Consider the following 21,332-nt stretch of genomic DNA (forward strand, 5'->3'; position numbering starts at 1 on the left):
ATTGGAATCAATGAGTTATAAAAATATGCACAGGTAAGTCAAAACCCCATATTTTATTGTAGTGGCTGGTTTTGTGTGTTCACTTGACACAAGCTAGAGTCATCAGAGAGGAAGGAGCCTCAGTTGAGGAAATGCTTCCATGAACTCCAGCTGTAAAACATTTTCTTAATTAGTGATCAACAAGGGAGAGCCCAGCCCATGATGTGTGGTGCTACCTCTGGGCTGCAGGTCCTGGGTTCTATAAGAAGGTAGGTTGAGCAAATTATGGGAGTCTAGTTAGTAAGCAGCTGCCCTCCATGGCCTCTGCATCAGCTCCTGCCTCCAGGATCATGCCCTGTTTGAGTTTCTCTCCTGACTTTCTTCAGTGATGAACAGCAATGCTGTAGGGTAAGCCAAATAAACTCTTTTATCCCCAACTTGCTTTTTGATCATGGTATTTCATCACAGCATTAGAAATTCTAAGACATTTATGATACTTGCTATATTATAGTAATCTGGAATAGAACCCACAATATTTCCGAGCTATGCTTGTTTTAAAAATGATAATGTCTTATGAAACAAATAAGTGGTTTATTGAAAAGTAATCAGAGTGCCCTATTTTAGATATGGTAAGAAGACTTCTTTCAGAAGAAACAATTGAGCTTAGACCTAAAAGGTAAAATGAAATTGGTTATACAAATACCAATAACAGCATTTTAAGCAGATGGGCCACTGTTGGTAAAGGCTCTGAAAAAGAAAAGTGTTTAGCATCCTATAGGAACTTTAAACAGCAAAGTTGAGAAAAACACAGATTATTACAATAGCTGGGAGACAAAGGTTTGAAATGTTGGAAGATAGACAAGGCTATGGCATAGAATTATAAATGAAATAGGAAAGCACTGAGCAAGCAATATAACCCGTCATATTTTGTTTATTTAACTTTGTGAGCCTTTTATTTAACATGGAGCTTTAGTTAGCTTTAAATTTATGATATTCCTACCTTGGCCTGTTGTCCTTCCTTGGACTACTGAATGCTAGTAATATAAGTACATGCCACCATACTTAGCTCAAGATTATGTTTTAGATATCTACTACAAGATAGGCTATAGTGCTGTAGTCTGGGTTAGATATGATGAGGGGATGATGGCACCCTGGAGTAATGTGAACATTATGTGGACTATATTCATTCGTTTTCTTGTTTCTTTGACAGAATATCTGGCAAAAATAATTAATGGAGGAATGGTGTATTTTTGGCTCATTCACTTCTAGGTGATGTATACAACTTTTAGACAATGTGACAAGATATTGTCCACAAAGTTAATGCTCAAGAATTACCCAATAGAAATACAATTTTTTCAAAACCAATATTGTGATCATTTAAGTAAGTTTCACATTTTTGTTGGATGAAATTAATATCTATGCTATCACACTTGTGACCTAGAGGATGTAGGATGGACATGCCTGGTAGGGGATACAGTCCATCACTGTAGAGAAGTTGAATGGATGGGTTAGTTCCATGGTTCCAGAAGCTTGATGCATCTTGGAGGACTAGGAAGCAGAGAGAATAGTCAGAAGTGGGCCCAGCTAAAACTCTATAGCTTGTCCTTATTGTCCTTATGGTTATGCAAGTAAGCCCTAGGTCTAACACATTTCCATAACATCCTAAAACAGTGTCACTTGCTGGGAACAGAGTTTTTGAACACATAGGCATGTGGAGGATATTTTATATTCAAACTATGATAAGCACAGAAAAACAATGCTACTTCTCAGGGCATCAGTAGGAATGGCTGTATGGATTGGCTATAACTGATTAGGTAAAGGTGAAATTAAATGACTATATCTGAACTGAGTTTTTAAGATGTGAAGTGATAACACTTATTAATTGGCAGGGAAAAGTGGTGGGAGGAAATACATTTTGGATAGGAAATTAATTGTTCCATTTTAAACATGTTAATTTTGTGATGGCTCTGAGCCATCTAAATGAAAACATAACAGACTTTGGATGTCTGGAATGCATGGGTTGGAGACTTAGAGAATTCTTTTGGCTTCTTATAAAATTATTACTTATCACCAAATGATAGTATTTTAGCCTAAGAGACGAGATGAGCTCATTTAGTAAGAGTACATGGACAGAGACAAGATGAGGTCAGTTTAGGACAGACAGGTGAAAATTGGGTTAGAGAAAAGAGAGCTAAGATAAATCTATGAGACAACTCACAGAATAACCCATAAAAATGAAAATATGGGGGCTGCAGGGAAGATGCAGCAGTTAAAGATATCTAGGTGTTCTTGAGGAGGAGACCTAGTTTGGTACCAACATCCATGTCCAGTACAAACAACTACCTGCAACTCCATCTTGAAGGGATCTGATGCCTTCTTGAGCCTTCGGGAGCACCCACATATATGTAAGCATACAAAACCTATATAAGTGCAAATAAAATATATTTATAATATATAAAATAAAATAATATATATATAACTGAATTATGATGTTCTCAATCAGTATTGATTTATGCTTTTAAAAGGCCCCCGTTTATCTATACCTGAGCCAAATTCTCAAGAATGATGCATAGTTGCTTTGAAACTGGTGAGAAAGTACAGTGTTCAAAATCAACATGAATCATGTTAGAGGACTTTCATAAGTCTATGAACCTACATATAAATTGCAAGTAAAATGTATTATGCCTAATGAAACCCTTGGTTCATGTTGGCTGTGTAAACAACAACAAAATGGTCCTGTGGGGAAGTTGGAGGAATCATAAAGCCTTACATGGACTTATGGGTGTACTTCTTATTTTCTGTTTCAATCAACTATATTTATTTAAAATATGCATTTCTAACTGTTACTTACTGGATTCTTTTGCAGATTATATCACAGGTTTACTGCTGAAATTGAACTGCTATAAAGTCCTTGGATCCGGGTATTTCTGGTGGATAACTGTGTGAGAAATGATAGAACTCCAGACACCATAAAGGACATGCTGCAGGAGGCTAAGGTAACAAGAAGGTCAATCTTATCATTTGAAGAAGACTAGAGGAGCTACAGACCTTAGCAGCACTGACTGCTTTTACAGATAACCTGGATTTAGATTTCATCACCCACATTAGGGAACAGAACCACCCATAAATCCAGTTCTAGGGTATCTAGTACCCTCTCTGACCATCTAAATGAAAACATAACAGACTTTGGATGTGTGGAATGCATGGGTTGGAGACTTAGAGAATTCTTTTGGCTTCTTATAAAATTATTACTTATCACCAAATGATAATATTTTAGCCTAAGAGACCAGATGAGCTCATTTAGTAAGAGTACATGGACAGAGACAAGATGAGGTCAGTTTAGAACAGACAGGTGAAAATTGGGTTAGAGAATCTGGCATCTGGCATGTATGTAACACATGTGCAAGCAACACACACACACACACACATATACACACGTGCATGCACACACTCTGTTTCTGTCTGTCTGTCTGTCTGTCAGTCTGTCTGTCTCTCTCTCTCACACACACACACATGCACACTCACACACACATACACACACTGAGATAAAATTAAACTTCTAAAAAATGGTTTTTGAAAAATATTGTTAGGAAGGGTAGATGAAGTATTTCTGTGAAGGATGCCTATTGGCAACTTAAGCCCATACAGTTTATTGTCCTGGGTTAAATATTAAAAACTGTCACAGTTATAATGTTCTAGTTGTTTCTGTGCTTTAAGCAAAAGGGTTAAAGAGACCTGAGGAGTTATAGAAGAAAATGGAATTAAATAACCTGGTCTTGGCAGTACCCAAACTTGAAACCAAAGCTATATCTTAGCATAAATTTGGTGTGTATGGCATTTGAGATATGAGTAGAGGCATGTGAAAATTAAAATGAAAAAATATATTTTATATTTTCCAGAAGCAGTAGATTTTTTAATGATTTTTTTTGAGCTATACATTTTTCTCTGCTCCCTCCCTGACTTCCCCCCTTCAACCCTTCCCCAAGGTTCCCATGCTTCCAATTTACTCAGGAGATCTTGTATTGTTCTCCTTCCCATGTAGATTAGATCTATGTAAGTCTCTGGGATTGTGGTTTGTAGGCTGGTTTTCTTTGATTTATGTTTAAAACATAAAGCAGCAGATGTTTTATAACCAGAAAAAATTAAGAACTACAAAGCTATAAATGTGGGAGAAAATGATGTTGATAATGATAAAATTAAGTAAATCTCAGTTTTTCCTGATCTTACCTGAGTAGTGGATAATGAAAAACAGGATCCACATTAGAGTTTTATTGTGTCTACCTATACTCTAACTGTTTTCTGTCCTGCCCAGTTCCCGCACTCGTTAAGTCCCAAAGAAAATCATGCAGAGGTGTACATTAGTTATAAACTAATTGGCCCATTAGCTCAAGCTTCTTATTAACAGTTGTAATGTATATTAGCCCATTATTCTAGTATATATTAGTCACATGGCTCAGTACCTTTTTCAGTGGACCAGTCACATCTTCCTTCTTCTGTGGTTGAGACAGGACTGTAGAGATGGCTTCCCTCTTTGCAGAATTCTCCTGTTCTCATTGACCCGCCTGTACTTTCTGTCTGGTTATTCTGCCTATATTTCCTGCCTGGCTAGTGGCCAATCAGCATTTATTTAAAACATAATTGACAGAATATAGATAATTGTCCTGCACCACTTCACCCTCTTTTTTTTAAAAACAAGAACATCCATGGTCCATATTTTGGGAATGTGGGCATCGTTTTTCAGGCTACTTCCTGCTGGTTGGGGGTGCTGATAATCTAATGGGGACCTAAAGAAAATTAAAATTATGATCAGGTCCTGACTGGAGTATCCTGTGAGTCATAATCATATCAGGCAGCAGTCTTGAATCTGTTCTGGATGTAAAACTCAGACATTCAGGCCATCTGTTTCTACTGGAGATTTCTCAGGTGGTCTTCCTTAATCAAACCTGATTTTTTCTTAACTCAGAATGAATCCACACCCTCTCATTTCTTGTGGAAACAAAAGCAAAATCTCTTCTCCAAAGTTACCTACCTTTTGACTTTAATTTTGAAGTCAAGGTATTTTCAAATTACATATCTTGGATTAATTTAGTAGCATTTATAAACAAATATCTTTTAGCAGCTATTGCTCCTTTCTCAGCATTCAAACAATTCAAAGAGAGCATATAGTATCCAGATTCTCTGTGTATTTCCATCTTTATGTGGCTTTACTTTAACCTCTATTTCTTTTATTTTTACTTTTACTTTTTGAGACAGGTTCTCTGTATATCTTTGGCTGTCTTGGAACTCCCTCTGTAGACCAGGCTGTCTTTGAACACACAGAGATCCACCTGCCTCTGCTTCCCAGTGCTGGGATTGAAGGTGAGCACTACCACACCTTAAATTCACAGAGGTCTGCCTGCCTCTGTCTTTTAAGTGTTGGGATTAAAGGTGTACCACCATACCCAACTACTCTAATTCATATAGCATATAACTTTTGTTTGCTAAACTTTTTCCTTTGCTATCATCTCTGATCTTAGATCTCTGATTTAGTAGAAGCAACTGAGTTTTTAAAAATATATTCAGACACATCTACTTAAAAATAATTTCTTAGACACCTGGAAACCCCTCTAGAGTCCAGTCTCTTACCAACCCTCAAATGGCTCCCTTAATTAAGATATATACTTCCCTATTCCCATATCCACTCTTTCTCCATTCCCACTGTCCCATTCCCCCAAACTCTCTCCAACCTCCCCTTCTCACTTCTCTCTCCCCATCTCCCTTTACACCCATCCTACCCCCACTCTCAAGCTCTCAATTATTGCCTGGCAATCTTGTCTACTTCCAATATCCAGGAGGAGAACTACACATTTTTCTTTGGGTTCACCTTCCTATTTACCTTCTCTAGGATCATGAATTATAGGCTCAATGTCCTTTATTTATTTATTTATTTATTTATTTATTTATTTATTTATTTATTTATTGGGTAGGTTGATCCCGAATTTCCTGAGAAACCGCCACACTGATTTCCAAAGTGGTTGCACAAGTTTGCATTCCCACCAGCAATGGATGAGTGTTTCCCTTACTCCACATCCTCTCCAGCAAAGGCTATCATTGGTGTTTTTGATTTTAGTCATTCTGACAGGTGTAAGATGGTATCTCAAAGTTGTTTTGATTTGCATTTCCCTGATTTCTAAGGAAGTTGAGCATGACCTTAAGTGTCTTTTGGCCATTTGAACTTCTTCAGTTGAGAATTCTCTGTTCAGATCAGTACCCTATTTTAATTGGGTTAATTAGCATTTTAAAGTCTAGTTTCTTGAATTCTTTATATATTTTGGAAATCAGACCTTTGTCTGATGTGGGGTTGGTGAAGATCTCCAAGCAAATGTCCCCAGCTTGCTCCTTGAGCAGCTGAGGAGAGGGTGCCTGAACTACCCCTATATTATAGGCACACTGATGAATATCTTGTATATCACCATAGAACCTTCATCTGGCGTTGGATGGAGATAGAGACAGAGACCCATACTGGATCACTGGACTGAGCTCCCAAGGTCCAAATGAGGAGCAGAAGGAGAGAGAACATGAGCAAGGAAGTCAGGGCCGCGAGGAGTGCGCCCACCCACTGTGATGGTGGGGCTGATCTAATGGGAACTCACCAAGGCCAGCTGGACTGGGACTGATGGAGCATGTGATCAAACCGGACTCTTTGAACATGGCTGACAATGAGGGCTGACCGAGAAGCCAAGGACAATGGCACTGGGTTTTGATTCTACTGCATGTACTGGCTTTGTGGGAACTTAGTCTGTTTGGATCTCCACCTTCCTAGACTTGGATGGAGTGGGGAGGACCTTGGACTTCCCACAGGGCAGGGAACCCTGACTGCTCTTTGGACTGGACAGGGAGGGCAAGGGGGAAAAAGGGGAGGGGGAAGGAAAGCGGAGGAAGGGAGGAGGTGAAAATTTGTAGTAATAATAACAATAATTTAAAAAATTTCCCATTGGTTACCACACACTTTTCATGTAGAAATCAAAAATGTTTCAGTGAGGTAAGACATGCATTGATTAAAAGGTACAGAGAACACTTTATCTTAAATATCTACTTGAAAAATGTGTGTTTAGTTTCTTAGAATCCTGACAAGAAGTCCTTAATTGCTTAAATAAAATTGAGAAATAAACAGCTATGTGTTATATTTACATGGTAACCCATGGTTCCTCAATGTAGTTGTTCCTCAGATATTTGTTCCAGGACCCATGGGCAGATACTGAAACCTGTTAATGCTTCTATTCCTTATGTGCAAAGCATGGTATATTTTCACAGAGCCCACATGCATCCTAGTGTTCTTTAAATAGTCTGTAGATTTTATATATTATACGATGCAACATATATAGTTGTTGTTATTATATTCTTTAGGAAAAAATAATTAAAACTTGTACATGGTCAGTATAGATTGCAATTTCCTTTCTCTGAATATTTGTGATCCCCACTTAGTCAAATTCATGAATTCAATACCTGTCAATATATAAAGCTAACTGTGTACTAATTGAAATGACATTATGATAATGCCATCCAAATGGTGAGCAATTGAGTTTATACTTATGGATATAGCTTTGCACATAAGAAAACCATAACTTCCTAAACTAAGATAAATAAGCCCCCCAAAATGTGTCTGTCAACATGTATGTTTTCTGTAATTTCAGAGCTAAGCAACAGGGAAAAGTTTGACAAATAGATTCTCCCTCGAAATATTAGTAAAAGTTAGATAAATACTAGAGAAGGCCTTTTGACATTGTACAAGGTAAAGATCTGAAAGGTTCAAAGGATACTACTGAGGAAAATGAGCATCAAGATAATGTCTGGAGAACCTTGGACTGTCTGGGAAACTCTTTTTGAATGAGAGTGCTTATTATGTGTATAGAAACTCAAAGTAAAGGAATAAATAGCAAGTAGAAGTTAGGTAGGTGGGTAGGTACATAGATAGCAATATATCATCAAATTGGGTGTTCAAGACAACCAGCAGATATCAACTGGGAAAGCCCCAATGCAGTAGCAGCCCTCAGCTGGAGTTCCTGGTAGAGTCCTAAGCAGGGTAGGGTGGCCCCTCAGGTGAAGAGTCCAAAGAAAAAAAATGACACCAGGAAGGGAACATTATCAAATTAGGGGCTTACAAGCATTCAGCAGAGACCAACTGAGGAAACTGGAGCATTCAGCTGAAGTTTCCAAATGAGCTTTCTTCCCATGATGAGTTTCTCATGGCTGGGCTTCCAGCTTCTCTATCCTAGTCTAGGCATATTTTTTCAAGTTTAAAATTTTTTTTTATGGATGTTGATGTTTTACCCGAATGAATGTCTGTGTACCTTGCTTAACTGGTGCCCATGGAGGCCAGAAGATGATGTTGGTTTCATTGACACTGGAATGACAGGTGCTTGTGGGCTACTATGTGGGTACTAGTAATTAGACTTGGGTCCTCTGCAAGAGAAGCCAGTAATCTTTACTGCTAAACTGTAACTCTACTCTCACCACAAGTACACTGTAGACATTTTCATATCATATTCACCTTTGGTTCACCTTCTAGGTGCTCTCAAAGGTGCAATGTTTCTATTTGTGGACTGCCTTGTGGCTCTCTTTAATCCTTGTCACTGAGTTAGGAGGACCAGCCAGTTCCCAAACAAGGGGCCCTGGAAGGTACTCTGAAGCAAACATATTTGGGTCTGCAATGGGAACAAGGCAATCCTGCTTCCAGAGTCAAATTATCAGTGATATCAAACAGCATATGAAAATTACCAGTGTAATATACATTATACCTTTTGTTCCTGACTTGCAGAATGCTGCCTTCTCCCCATGTCCCCACATGGCCTTTTAATGAGTGCACCAAAAGAGAGAAAGTGAGCTCTTTGGTTGAGTTTCTTATAACGATTCTAATCCTAGCTGATATGGGTTCTTTCTTATTCCTTCATTTAAACTTAATTACTTCTGTAATAGTCATATTTTCCAGTATAGTCACATGGGGATTAGCTCTTTAATATATGCATTTAGAGGGGATCTGGACATTCAGAACAAAGCATGGACCAAAAGAGGAGTGGACAGAAGAGCAGTTTCACTGGGAGCTCTGAGAACAGAGGTGAGTTGTCCCGTTCCCTGGGCATATCTAACTGGACCACTTCAGGTCAAGTAGGCTGGTAGAAAGGGAAACTGTTTTCCTTCCCTATCACCCACTGACCAAAGGAAGCCTGAGCATGGTGAACAAAGACTGTATATTTGAATGAAAACATTCTGTAATGCTGAAGTGTGGCTGAGTGCTTCTCTATACTTTGACAGAGCTAAGTGAGCCTGAGACATGGAATCAAGTAACTCCTACTTGAATACTAGTGTCACTTAGAAAAGTTATAGGAAGGAGGTCATAACAGTCCCCAGATAACCTTTATAGATGACAATTCCCTTTTCTTAAGTGATGGTCTCAGAAGCCAAGAAAACTGCAAACTACTAAAACAATCAGTCTCCAGGAAGGAATTGGGTTGGAAAAACCTAGGGTGTTCCACAGGCCATTTTAAGACATTGGCTACTGGTGGAGCAAATAAGGATACAAGCCATTCTTTTAAATGTAGAAGTATTAGTGTGTTTTGTTTTGTTGTTTTGTTTATCTTCTCAGTACTGTATTTAGTCATGTGTTTCTTCATTTACCATTTATCCTAGTGTGCTTTCTCTTTCTGTGATAAACACCATTGATGGAGGAGGTTACTCTCATTGGTTAATAAAGAAACTGCCTTGGCTTTTCGATAGGGAGGATTTAGATAGGTGGAGTAGACAGAACAGAATGGTTGGAAGAAGGGAAGTTAGTCAAATGCCATGCCTCTCCTCTCTGAGACATACGCCATGGAGCCAGCTGCCAGGTCATACATGCTGAATCTTTCCCAGTAAGCCACCACCTTGTGGTGCTACACAGATTATTAGAAATGGGTTAAGCAAGATGTGAGAGTTAGCCAGTAAGGAGGCTAGAAAGTAATGGGCCAGGCAGTGTTTAAAAGAATACAATTGGTTTGTTGTTATTTTGGGTGTAAAGCTAGCCGTGTGGGATCTGGGCAGGATGAAAAGCAGGCCAACATGCTGCCTCCTACTACACACCATGACCAAAAGCAATTAAAAGAGAAAGGGTTTATTTCACCTTACAATTTATAGTTCATAATGAAAGGAACTCATAGAAGGAACTCAATGCAGGAATCTGGAGACTAAAGCAGAGTTCTTAGAAGAATGTTTCTTAGTATTTTTTTCTCTGGCATGCTCATTGCTTGCTTATAGCACCCAGCACCACCTTCTCAGGTGCTGTGTCAGGTACTGTGTCAGGGCCCACATATGTGAGTCCATTTCACCTTGACTAGTGGTCAGAGTATTTGAGCTTTTTTTGCTCTCTCAGAATTGTTGACTATAGGTGGCTGACCTAGGGTGTAGTTAATTAGTATTTTGAGTATAGCGGTATATTCCCTCTACCTGGACCAAAGGTTGGAGATACTCTGTCTATTCTTTGTATCATGTTAATGAAGTCTGTTGCCTTCTCCCCACTTTGAGTGCATTATAAAAAGGAATGGAAAATAAATAAGAGCAGATTCAGTGTTCATTATTCACAGGATTTCCCTCCTGGGGCTATTCTGTTTTGTCTCTTATTCTTCTCTTATGTCTTTTTGTTATAATTCTAATTTAATACATTTCCCTCCAAGAAAGAATGTATAAACCAGACAGGACTCAACAGCAGACCTCGTGGTCCAGACATGGACCCCAACATAATGGCAGCCCCCAACATTTCTGCCTTTGCACATTAATCATTGGTCAAAAACTGCTCTACAGATTTGCCTAGATAACAATTTGAGAGAGGTATTTTCTCAACTGAGGTTCTCTCTTTCCCTATGATGACTTTAGCTTATGTCAAGTTGCTTTAAATAAATAAAAAAACTAGCAAGTATGTCACTGTTCACTTGAAGGAGAGAATTCTATAACTAAGACAGAGAGTGGCATATGTCCAGACCACTCCACAAAAATATTTAGAATGAATCTCATAAAGGAACTTGTAAGTATGTGGGAGATGGTTGATAAGGATGAGAGGAGAAAAGAGAATGGGGATGGGGCATGGACAAAATTTTAATATTTTATATATATATATACATATATATATATATATGAATCTGTCAAAGAACAAAATTGATCAAAAAATAGAATTTATAAACCATAGACATTTGGGATAGAGAGTTTTTGTTGTGGGAGATTGACCTGAGAACTAAAGAATGCTTTGAAACATTCCTGGCCTCAATTCATTAGATGATTGTAGTACTGATACCCAATTATGACTACCAAAATGTCTCCAGATATAACCGGTATGGTTGAGGAATGTTGGCTGCTGTTCCCTCATAGAGATTGTTTGTGTAACCAGATAAGATAGCAATAATTCTTACAGTTAATTGGAACATTAAATAAAGATCCAAGAATAGGCTAGAATTAAAAAGGTAATGTCACAGGAAAAAGTCAAACCAATGTAAGTCAGTTTCTCACTAAAAAAAATGAAAGGTTTAAAAATATTTTTCAACTGAAGAAAAGCTATAAATTTATTCATTATTTAATATTATAATAAAATCATCTGATCAGATGGTTTACAAAGTATTGTATAGCCATGTATACTCACAAATGTTCCATTTTCTGCTGTAATTTAATAAATTTTGGGGTTAGGGTGTTGGTTATGAACAAGAGCGCTTATACAAATAGGAGAATGCAAGTTCAGAGCTCATGACCAATGTAAAAATCCAGGCAAGGACACATGTGTGCCTGTTATCCAAACATCTTGAGGGGTAGATGTGGTAGGATTGCTGAGGTTTTCTCTATGCCAGCCTAGTTGCAGATTCAGTGAGAGAAAGAAATAAGGTGGAGGGACTGGAGACATGGTTCAGTGGTTAAGATGACACTTGCTGTTCTTACAGAGGTTCTGGGTTTGAATTCTAGCACACACATGGTGACTTGCAGCCATCTATACTTCCTATCTGATGGGATACAATGCCTTCTTCTGACCTCTACAGGCACCAGGCACACCTTATACAACATGCATGCATACAGGCAAGTATTCATGCATATAGATTAAATAAACCTGAAAAAAGAGAAATAGGATTTAAGAAAAGAAAGGTAGAATATGGAGAGTGACAAAGTAGAACACTGAGTGCCTTCTATATGAGCACACATGCGCGCACGCGCGCACACACACACACACACACACACACACACACACACACACACACACTGTGGTGGTTTGAAAGAAAATGCCCCCCAGAGGGAGTGGCACTATTAGGAGCTGTGGCCTTGTTGGAGGAAGTGCTGTTGGGGGTGGGCTTTAAGGTCTCTTTTCCCAAGCTTCACTCAGTGTGACACTCAGTTGACTTTCTGTTGCTTGCAAGATATAGCCCTCTCAGCTCCAGCACCACATCTGCCTGCACACTCCCGTGCTCCCCATCTTGATGCTAATAGACTGAATCTCTGAAACTGTAATCAAGCTACCCCAGTTAAATGGTTTCCTAATAAGAGTTTCTGTGGTCATGCTGTCTCTTCACAGCAATAAAACTCTGATCATGTGACAAGAACTGTATTCTATCTGCCTTTGAAAGAATATAATATGCTAGAGAACTTCAAAGATGGCTCAGTGGGTTGAAGCAATTCACAAGCAAGTCTGACTACTTGAGTTTGATTATCAGAAAGAGCTAAATGTCAAACAGTATATCTGTAATTCCAACATCCCTAAAGTGAAATGGATGATAGGTGAATCATCCAGAAGCCCTTGGGCCAGCTATCCTATGCTATGTGCTACAGCAGCAGAAATAGCAAGAGAAACCTTGCTTCAAAAACCCAAATAGAAAGAAAGAAACAGCCCCTAAAAAACTGTCTTTTTATCTACACATACACACACACACACACACACACACACACACACACACACACACCACTATGAGAACCTGACTTTACAAACTCCATTTTAAAGAAGGGACTTCATCTTAAGCAGCAGGCTGATCTCAGCTCCAGAAATGTGCTGTGATAGTGGAATTTGAACAGATATCCTAAAACTAGCCAATTAAGGAGATAGGGAGCAGGGTCATAAAATTTAACGAGGTCCAGAAGTTCCTAAGAGGCATCCTGTCTTTGAAGATACCTTGTCAGTTATTAATGGCTCTTTGTTAGGCTTCTGGGCCCAAAAACTGACCAATGATTTCAGAAACTACTTTATCATCTGTGCTCCTTACCCAATCCCAAGACAACAGGACATGAACTTCCCTGATTACAGAATTTCCCCTTTAAAAGGTCTCCACTTTCACAGCTTGGCACTGTACTTTGTTGGGGCAGCTGGCCCAATCCCTGCGTTCAGGGGCGTGGCTGCTCCAGCGGGGTAGCCATGCCCCTTAAATAGGATTGGGGAGCCGGAAGGCGCCCCGTTCGTTTGCCCCGCGGTCACTCCGCTGGACCCTTGGTTCTGTAAGTTCCCTTATCTCCCTTTGTATTAAACTTGAATAATTATAAAAGGACTATTTTTGGTTATTTCCAATCTTCGCCGCATCATCTGGCGCTCCAACGTGGTGCTAAATCCACTTAAAAACCTCGTGGGTCAAACCGCGACTCGCTTTGGCCCCGCGGCCCGGCCGGAGCCCGAGCTCCCCCCTCCCTCCCAGACGAAACCGCGCCTGAAACCAGGCCTGCTGCCCGGGAGCTGTTTGCCCCGTCTCACGGGCTGCTCCGCGCGCTGCGGGCGGGTGGATCCAGCTCAACTTTAGTTGGGCTGATTGAGCCGGAGAACGCATTTTTTTTTTAATTATTATTATTCCCACGCCTCCATTCGGAGCAACGCAGTATCCTTTGCTGTACCGGGCCGGCTGCTTTGCTCTGTCCAGAAGCTGTTTGCCCGTCCTCGCTGGTCGCTCCGCTCCGCGCAGCGGGGACCAGAGTCCGCAGCTCCCTCCTGCGCTTGCCGTGCGTCCCAGTAGCCAGGTACAGACACCCGCCATTGAAAGCCGTCCGCGGGCGCCCGCGCGCGCGATCCGCCCCCTGGGCTTCCCTCGGCTCTGCGCCCCGCGCCGCGCCGCTCTCGCGCCCCGCTGCACTCCCCCTCCCCACACCTCAGGGCCAAGTCGCCCGCCAAATCGTTTGTGAAGTTCTTGCAGGGAACCGAAGCCCCGCCCCGCCACTTCGCCGCTGCTTCCACAGCTACGGTGCTCTGCGCGGAACGCCATCTTTGGTTTCCTACACACGTGAAACTCGGGGCCCTACGCCATCTAGTGGCAGACAACGGTAATTACAGGTAATTTTTCATTTGATTAAAAATCAACCGTTCGGATTGACAATGTCCGACAATATCACTATTAACGGATTCTACAACTTGTTCAACTACACGATGACTGAATTTTTGAGCGATACAGATGTGGTTTCCCTTGGCTGGATATTTACAGGGTTTGGTATCTTCTTTATTTTTGTTTGTTTCATTACAACGTGGTTGGGAAATAAAAAGGAGATAGAGTCCTTACAGGCAGGAGCTAAAAAACTAAACAAGGACATAAATGGTTTGGAAAACACTAATAAACAGCTTGAAAAGATGGTTGCAGCTCTCGAGGAAAGGGATAAGAGACTTTCCTCTGAGATGGCTTTGTTACTTGAGAAATTTGGAACTTTCGAGGAGAAGTTTGAATTTCATGAGGAAAGGAATAACAGATCTCTCTCGGAGATGACTTTATCGCTTGAGAGAAAAATGCAAGGTATGGAGTCAGGAACAACGGATCTGAATCATAAGTTACAATCTCTGTCGGTAGGAACTGAAACATTATCTGAGGAGATTCGAACCGTTAAATGTATTAACAAGACTTTATCAAAGAGCTATGAAAGATTGCTGGACAGAATTTCAATACAAGATGGCACCATTCATGCCATGAAAATTCTGTCCAAGGATGAGACGTTATCGGTATTGGACAAACTTCATACCCTTGAATCCTCTATGAAAGCCTTGGAACATAATACTGGGCAAGAGATTGAGGCATTGCAGAAGGCAATGGTAAATAGATTTGAAAAGATCGAGGAACTTATGGACTCTCATGAACAGGAGCGAATAGTACAAAAGAAAGTCCCAACCCCATCGAATAGAACTCTCCGGGATAGCTTCAATAGAACTCTACCTATTTTCCCAGTAATAACTACAGAAAAGGTGACTGGTTCTAAAAACCCTAAGATCACCAAGGAATATACATGGGAACCTATCCGTATGAATGATCTGAAAGAAATTAAACAAGCTGTTATGAATTTTGGGATGCATAGCTCCTTTGTTAAGGAGATGCTAAAGTCTTGGTCCCTTACAATTAACCCAACCCCTAGGGACTGGTTGGACCTAGTCTCAGCTGTGTTAGAGAACGGTCATCAGTTGAGCTGGAAGTGCATGTTTAGACAAGAGGCCAGGCTTTTAGAACAGCAGGAAAGATCAAAGGGAGTTGACATCACCCTAGATCAAATTATGGGTGAAGGACTTTATTCTGATCCTCTAGAACAAGCTAATTATGATGAACACACTCTATCCATATGTACTACCGCAGCCTTGAAGGCTTGGGACAGGGTTCAAGACCCAAGACAGAGAACGGAATCATATATCAGAGTTAAACAAGATCCGAGAGAACCATTTGTGGACTTTTTACATAGACTAACTAAAGCTGTACACATAGGGATATCTGACCCAGAGGCAAGGCAGGTAATAATTGAGTCCTTGGCTTATGAGAATGCCAATGTAGAGTGCAAAAGGGTATTGACGCCCCTAAAGATCAGATCAGCACCCCTGGAGGAATGGGTCTTACATACAATGAATATTGAATCGAATGAGCTTCACGCCCATCACGCCCATCACGCCCATCACGCCGATAAGTGGGTAGAAGATGCCATTGCCAACGGTACAAGAAGATATCAGAATACCAAATGTTTTAATTGTGGCAGAATAGGACATATGAAACGGAATTGCAGACAAAGGACTTACAGAAATAATAATAATAATAATGCCTTTGCCAGGAATAACAGGAATAGAAGGCCTCAGCCTTCAGGGTTATGTAGGAGATGTGGGAAAGGCAGACATTGGGACAGCGAATGCAAATCATCAAGAGATAGGCAAGGAAATCCGTTGCAGGCGGGAAACGCCATGGGGGGCCTCTCGCAGGCCCCCATGGCGAATGTGGTCCAGTCATTTCCCGTTACAACGGAGAACATGCCTTGTCAGGACAATTAGAAATCCCCATGTCTGCTGTTGGAAGCGAAAATAGCCCAAGAGATGAATTACGTGTATTTTGGCAAACTTCTATAAGTGATCAAAGACCAAAGTTAAGAGTGTGTGTAAATGGCATTTTCATTACTGGCCTGCTGGACACAGGAGCGGATGTTAGTATCATTACTCCAGAATCTTGGCATCCGTATTGGCCACTACAGGATGTAAATGTTCGACTTTTGGGAATTGGGACCCTATCTCGAGTAAGGCAAAGCACTAGATGGGTCGAATGCATCGGTCCTGAGGGACAGATAGGAAAATTAAGGCCATATGTAGCTAATATTGCAGTAAATTTATGGGGTCGTGACCTATTGCAGCAATGGAATACTCAAATTAACATTCCTGCTGCCTCTAGAGCATATATTTCTGAGGAAAACATCAAAAGGTATTACAGATGGCGAAAACCAGCCATTCGGGCTGTACAAGAACACAAACCAATGGATGCCCCTCCAGAACCACCAACGGCCCTACCTCTAAAATGGTTGACTGAGAAACCGATATGGACAAAACAATGGCCTTTATCTGAGGAAAAGTTGCAAGCTTTAGAACAGCTAGTACAAGAGCAATTGGATGCTCGACATATAGAAGAATCTACCAGCCCTTGGAATTCTCCTGTATTTGTGGTTAAGAAAAAATCTGGTAAATGGAGAATGGTGACGGATCTCAGAGCTATAAACAGGATTATTCAACCTATGGGCTCTCTGCAATCTGGACTTCCTTTGCCTTCTCTATTACCAAAAGGATGGCCTCTCATAGTTATTGATTTGAAGGACTGTTTCTTCACAATACCTTTACAAGAAAAGGATAGAGAAAAGTTTGCCTTCACTGTACCTACTTATAATAACTCTCAACCTACCAAGAGATACCAGTGGACCGTCCTCCCACAGGGCATGTTGAACTCTCCTACCCTGTGCCAATACTTTGTGAATCAACCATTACAAATAATACGCAAGATGTTTCCCAAATCCGTTGTTTATCATTATGTCGACGACATATTATTGTCTGACTCAGACATGGATACCTTAGAGAAACTGTTTGAAGTGGTAAAAACAGTTCTACCTAAATGGGGATTACAGATTGCTCCCGAGAAAATTCAGAGAGGAGATTCTGTTGATTATCTAGGTTATAGAATAGGTTTGCAAAAAATTAAGACACAAAAGGCACAAATTAGGAGAGATCAGCTGCATACTCTTAATGACTTTCAAAGGTTGTTGGGAGACATTTCCAGCCTTCGACCGGCTGTTGGGATAACACCTGATATGATAGTTCACTTAAACAAAACCTTAGATGGAGAAAGAGACCTAAACAGTCCCAGAGAATTAACAGCTGAAGCAGAAAAAGAACTGACAATGATTGAAGAAAGATTGCAAGAAGCACATGTGGATAGGGTGAATCCAGAACTCAGTAGTATTCTCGTTATATTGCCTTCAAAAATTTCTCCTACAGGAATTCTAATGCAAAGAGATGATATTATTTTAGAGTGGCTCTTTCTACCTCATAAGCCAAGTAAGAAATTAAAAACCTATGTGGAAAAGGTTTCTGAACTAATCATAAAAGGTAAATTGAGACTTCGCCAACTAGCAGGCATAGACCCGGCAGAAATCATAGTGCCTTTCACCGCTGATGAGATACGAAAATTGTGGGAAGATAATGAACCATGGCAAAGAGCTTGTGCTAATTTTTTAGGAGAAATTAATAACAACTATCCAAAAAGCAAAAGGCTTAACTTTATAAAGAGAACTTCTTGGATTCTTCCTCGAATTGTCCGTGATGCTCCGATAACTGGAGCCCGCACGTTTTATACTGATGCTAATAAATCAGGGAAGGCAGGCTACAAATCAGAAGACTTGAGTAAGGTGGAACAAAGTCCTTATGATTCTGTCCAAAAGGCAGAGTTATTTGCCATTCTTATGGTGCTAAGGGATTTTAAGGAACCTCTTAACATTGTTACTGACTCACAATATGCAGAAAGAGTTATTTTACATATTGAAACTGCCGAATTCATACCTGATGATACTGAGCTAACCTCATTGTTTATCCAGGTACAAGAAATGATCAGGAACAGACTTTGCCCTATGTATATAACACACATCCGATCCCATATGGGTCTGCCAGGTCCTTTAGCACGTGGCAATGCAGATATTGATCAGCTATTGATTGGTAGTGTGCTGCAGGCTTCCGAATTTCATGAAAAGCATCATGTCAATAGCAAAGGCTTGAAAAAAGAGTTTTCTATTACATGGCAACAAGCTAAGGAGATTGTAAAGAAATGCCCTACTTGCTCTTTCTATAACCAAGCACCACTGCCTGCAGGGACTAATCCAAAGGGCACCAAAAGGAATGAAATTTGGCAGATGGATGTGTTCCATTTTGCAGAATTTGGAAAATTAAAATATGTACATCATACCATTGACACTTATTCAGGATTCCAATGGGCAACTGCTTTAAGCTCAGAAAAGGCCGATTCAGTAATCACTCACTTATTAGAAGTCATGGCCATCATGGGTATACCTGCGCAAATAAAGACGGATAATGGTCCAGCTTATGTCTCTAGAAAAATGAAACGGTTTTTTGCCTATTACAATATTAAGCATGTTACAGGCATACCCTACAATCCTACAGGTCAAGCAGTCATTGAAAGATCAAATAGGACGATAAAGGAAATGTTAAACAAGCAAAAGGGGGTGGAGAATACCCCCAGAAATAGATTACATAATGCTTTACTAACTTTGAATTTTCTCAACGCTAATGAAAAGGGGACAACGGCTGCAGAGAGACATTGGATAATGGAAAAGTCTGTTGAATTAAATCAACCAGTTTATTTCAAGGATGTGCTAACCTCACAATGGAAGCCAGGGGATGTGCTGCGTTGGGGAAGGGGTTTTGCTCTTGTCTCCACAGGAGAAGAAAAATCGTGGATACCATCAAAATTAATAAAGGTTCGGTTTGAAGAGGAGAACCCTCTTGGAAAAGAAAAATAACAATTCATGCACAAGGATGGTGACCATACTGATGGTAAGAAACATATAGTACGGGGGCAGGGTTTTTTTCTTATCCCCACAGGAAGACGCTCACCTTCAAAGGACCTGAGGGACCCTGCATACCTTGAATATTGATGAATTGGAACCAATTGCAACCCAACAAGGATCAGCATTAACATTGGGTAAGCTCGGTGAGTATAGAAAACAATTGTTGTATGTGTGTCAATATGCATTTCTTCATAGATATTCAGAGCTGGTTTCTTGGAGTTGGACTCTGGCCCAGTCCCTCTCCAATTCCAAGCTTGTTTATAAGAGATTTCTCAGGGTTTCTGTCTCAGGTTAGGAGTAATATTATGAGACAGAATATTAATAACAATAATGTTGATAATGGTACCAATATATTTGCCTTCTTTGCCTTCATTCATATCTATGGTTGTTTTTAATGCACCTTTCTTTGAAGATATGCACGTATACGTCTGTATGTGTCCTTGTAGATAATGCTTATCTCTCTCACAACAAACGACAAAAATTTTTTTTCTTCAGTAATCTTTGCAGTTTCCAGGATGAAGACGGGGCCCCGCAACATCAACTCCAACTAGTTATTATGACGTCATGTTTTAGTAGTGCTAATATTTGGCCTGTTTTTTGGTACCAATTGCACAGAACACTTTTGAATGGTGCACATTTTTGACAACGTTCTGGCCTCATTTTTCAAAAAAAAAAAAAAAAAAAAAATTCAGAGGCTGGACACATTTTTCCTAGACGAAATGTTACCCTGGGTATTCTACCATCATTTGCTTTCACAGGAACCCCTGGGAAGAAAAGTCGCCCCTATGTCAGCTGGAAGCAATCTTGGATGACGACGCCCCCCCCCTCCCAATAAAGTTTACCCTCAGATTTAGGGACACTAATTGGTGGCTGGTATAGGGTGGTCGGGTTGTGGAAGGCTTTATATGGACTCAGGGGTATAATTTATGTGTATATCTATATGTAAAAAAAAAAAAAAAAAAAAAAAGGGGGGGGGGAGGGAGGGATTAACTGGTGATCTGAAGGAATAATTGATTTTTGTGAGTTATTGTTTTTCTTTTTTTTAAAAAAAAAAAACTATATGAGTGTTGATTCTTGTATATTGATATATTGAACATTATATGAGAGTATGATACCACCTCTGTTTGAAACAATTGTTATATTGACATTGTTTACTATATTGCAATGTACATCTCTACCTCTGATATTATTTATGTAATGACATTGTTTACCATATTGCACTGTACATTTCTACCTCAGATATTATTTATGTAAGGACCCTGTTTACATTTGGAAATCATTGTCTTCATTTTTTGCACAGTCGTCTATTCTATTAGTCATACAGTTACATAAGTGTTGAGAATTATATGTTGGTCATATTTATATTTAGGACAATCAGGTTTTTTAGACACATAGAGGTTGTATTTAGTATAGATAGCATAATCTTCAACCTCTTTGAAGAACTGTAGAACATGGCCTTTAATCTAACCTACAGTTTTGTATTTTTGAGACACAATCACTCCTGGCAACAATGCTCTACTCCCGAGAGAACGTTGAGCACCAAAGACACTCCACTGGGAGTTTGTCTTCTACTTGGCAGAACTGGCCTTGGGGCAAAGAAAAGCCCATACCTCCATTACTGACTAAAGTACAAAATATCCATAAGTGGATAAAACAGAATTGTCTTATCTTGCCAAGACAGGATAGGATAGTTCTACTAAAGGTTCCTTGCCATTGTATAATGGTATGTCAGGTTTTTTCAGGCCTCAGCCAAAGTTGGTTGCCTCAACATTGCTATCAAGACTTCGTGTGGTTGCCCAGGTAGTCAATTGTCTCTGTCTTCTGTTGCACATTTTGGAAGTTTCTCGTTTGTGCTTCCTGGTTGCTTTGGTAATTTTACTCTCCTTCTCAGATCTTTGATGGGGTTGAAGATTAGATAATGGTAGCTACCTTCTAGATTATTTAGACTTCTCAAAGTAGAGTGATTAGAAAAATTCTTCGTTATATACTTCTCGCCTGATATTGTTTACTTTTTGTAATTTTATATGATCAGTTCCCATTGTATATAG

This window comes from Arvicola amphibius, chromosome X (assembly GCF_903992535.2).
Source record: "Arvicola amphibius chromosome X, mArvAmp1.2, whole genome shotgun sequence".
Lineage (NCBI taxonomy): Eukaryota > Metazoa > Chordata > Mammalia > Rodentia > Cricetidae > Arvicola > Arvicola amphibius.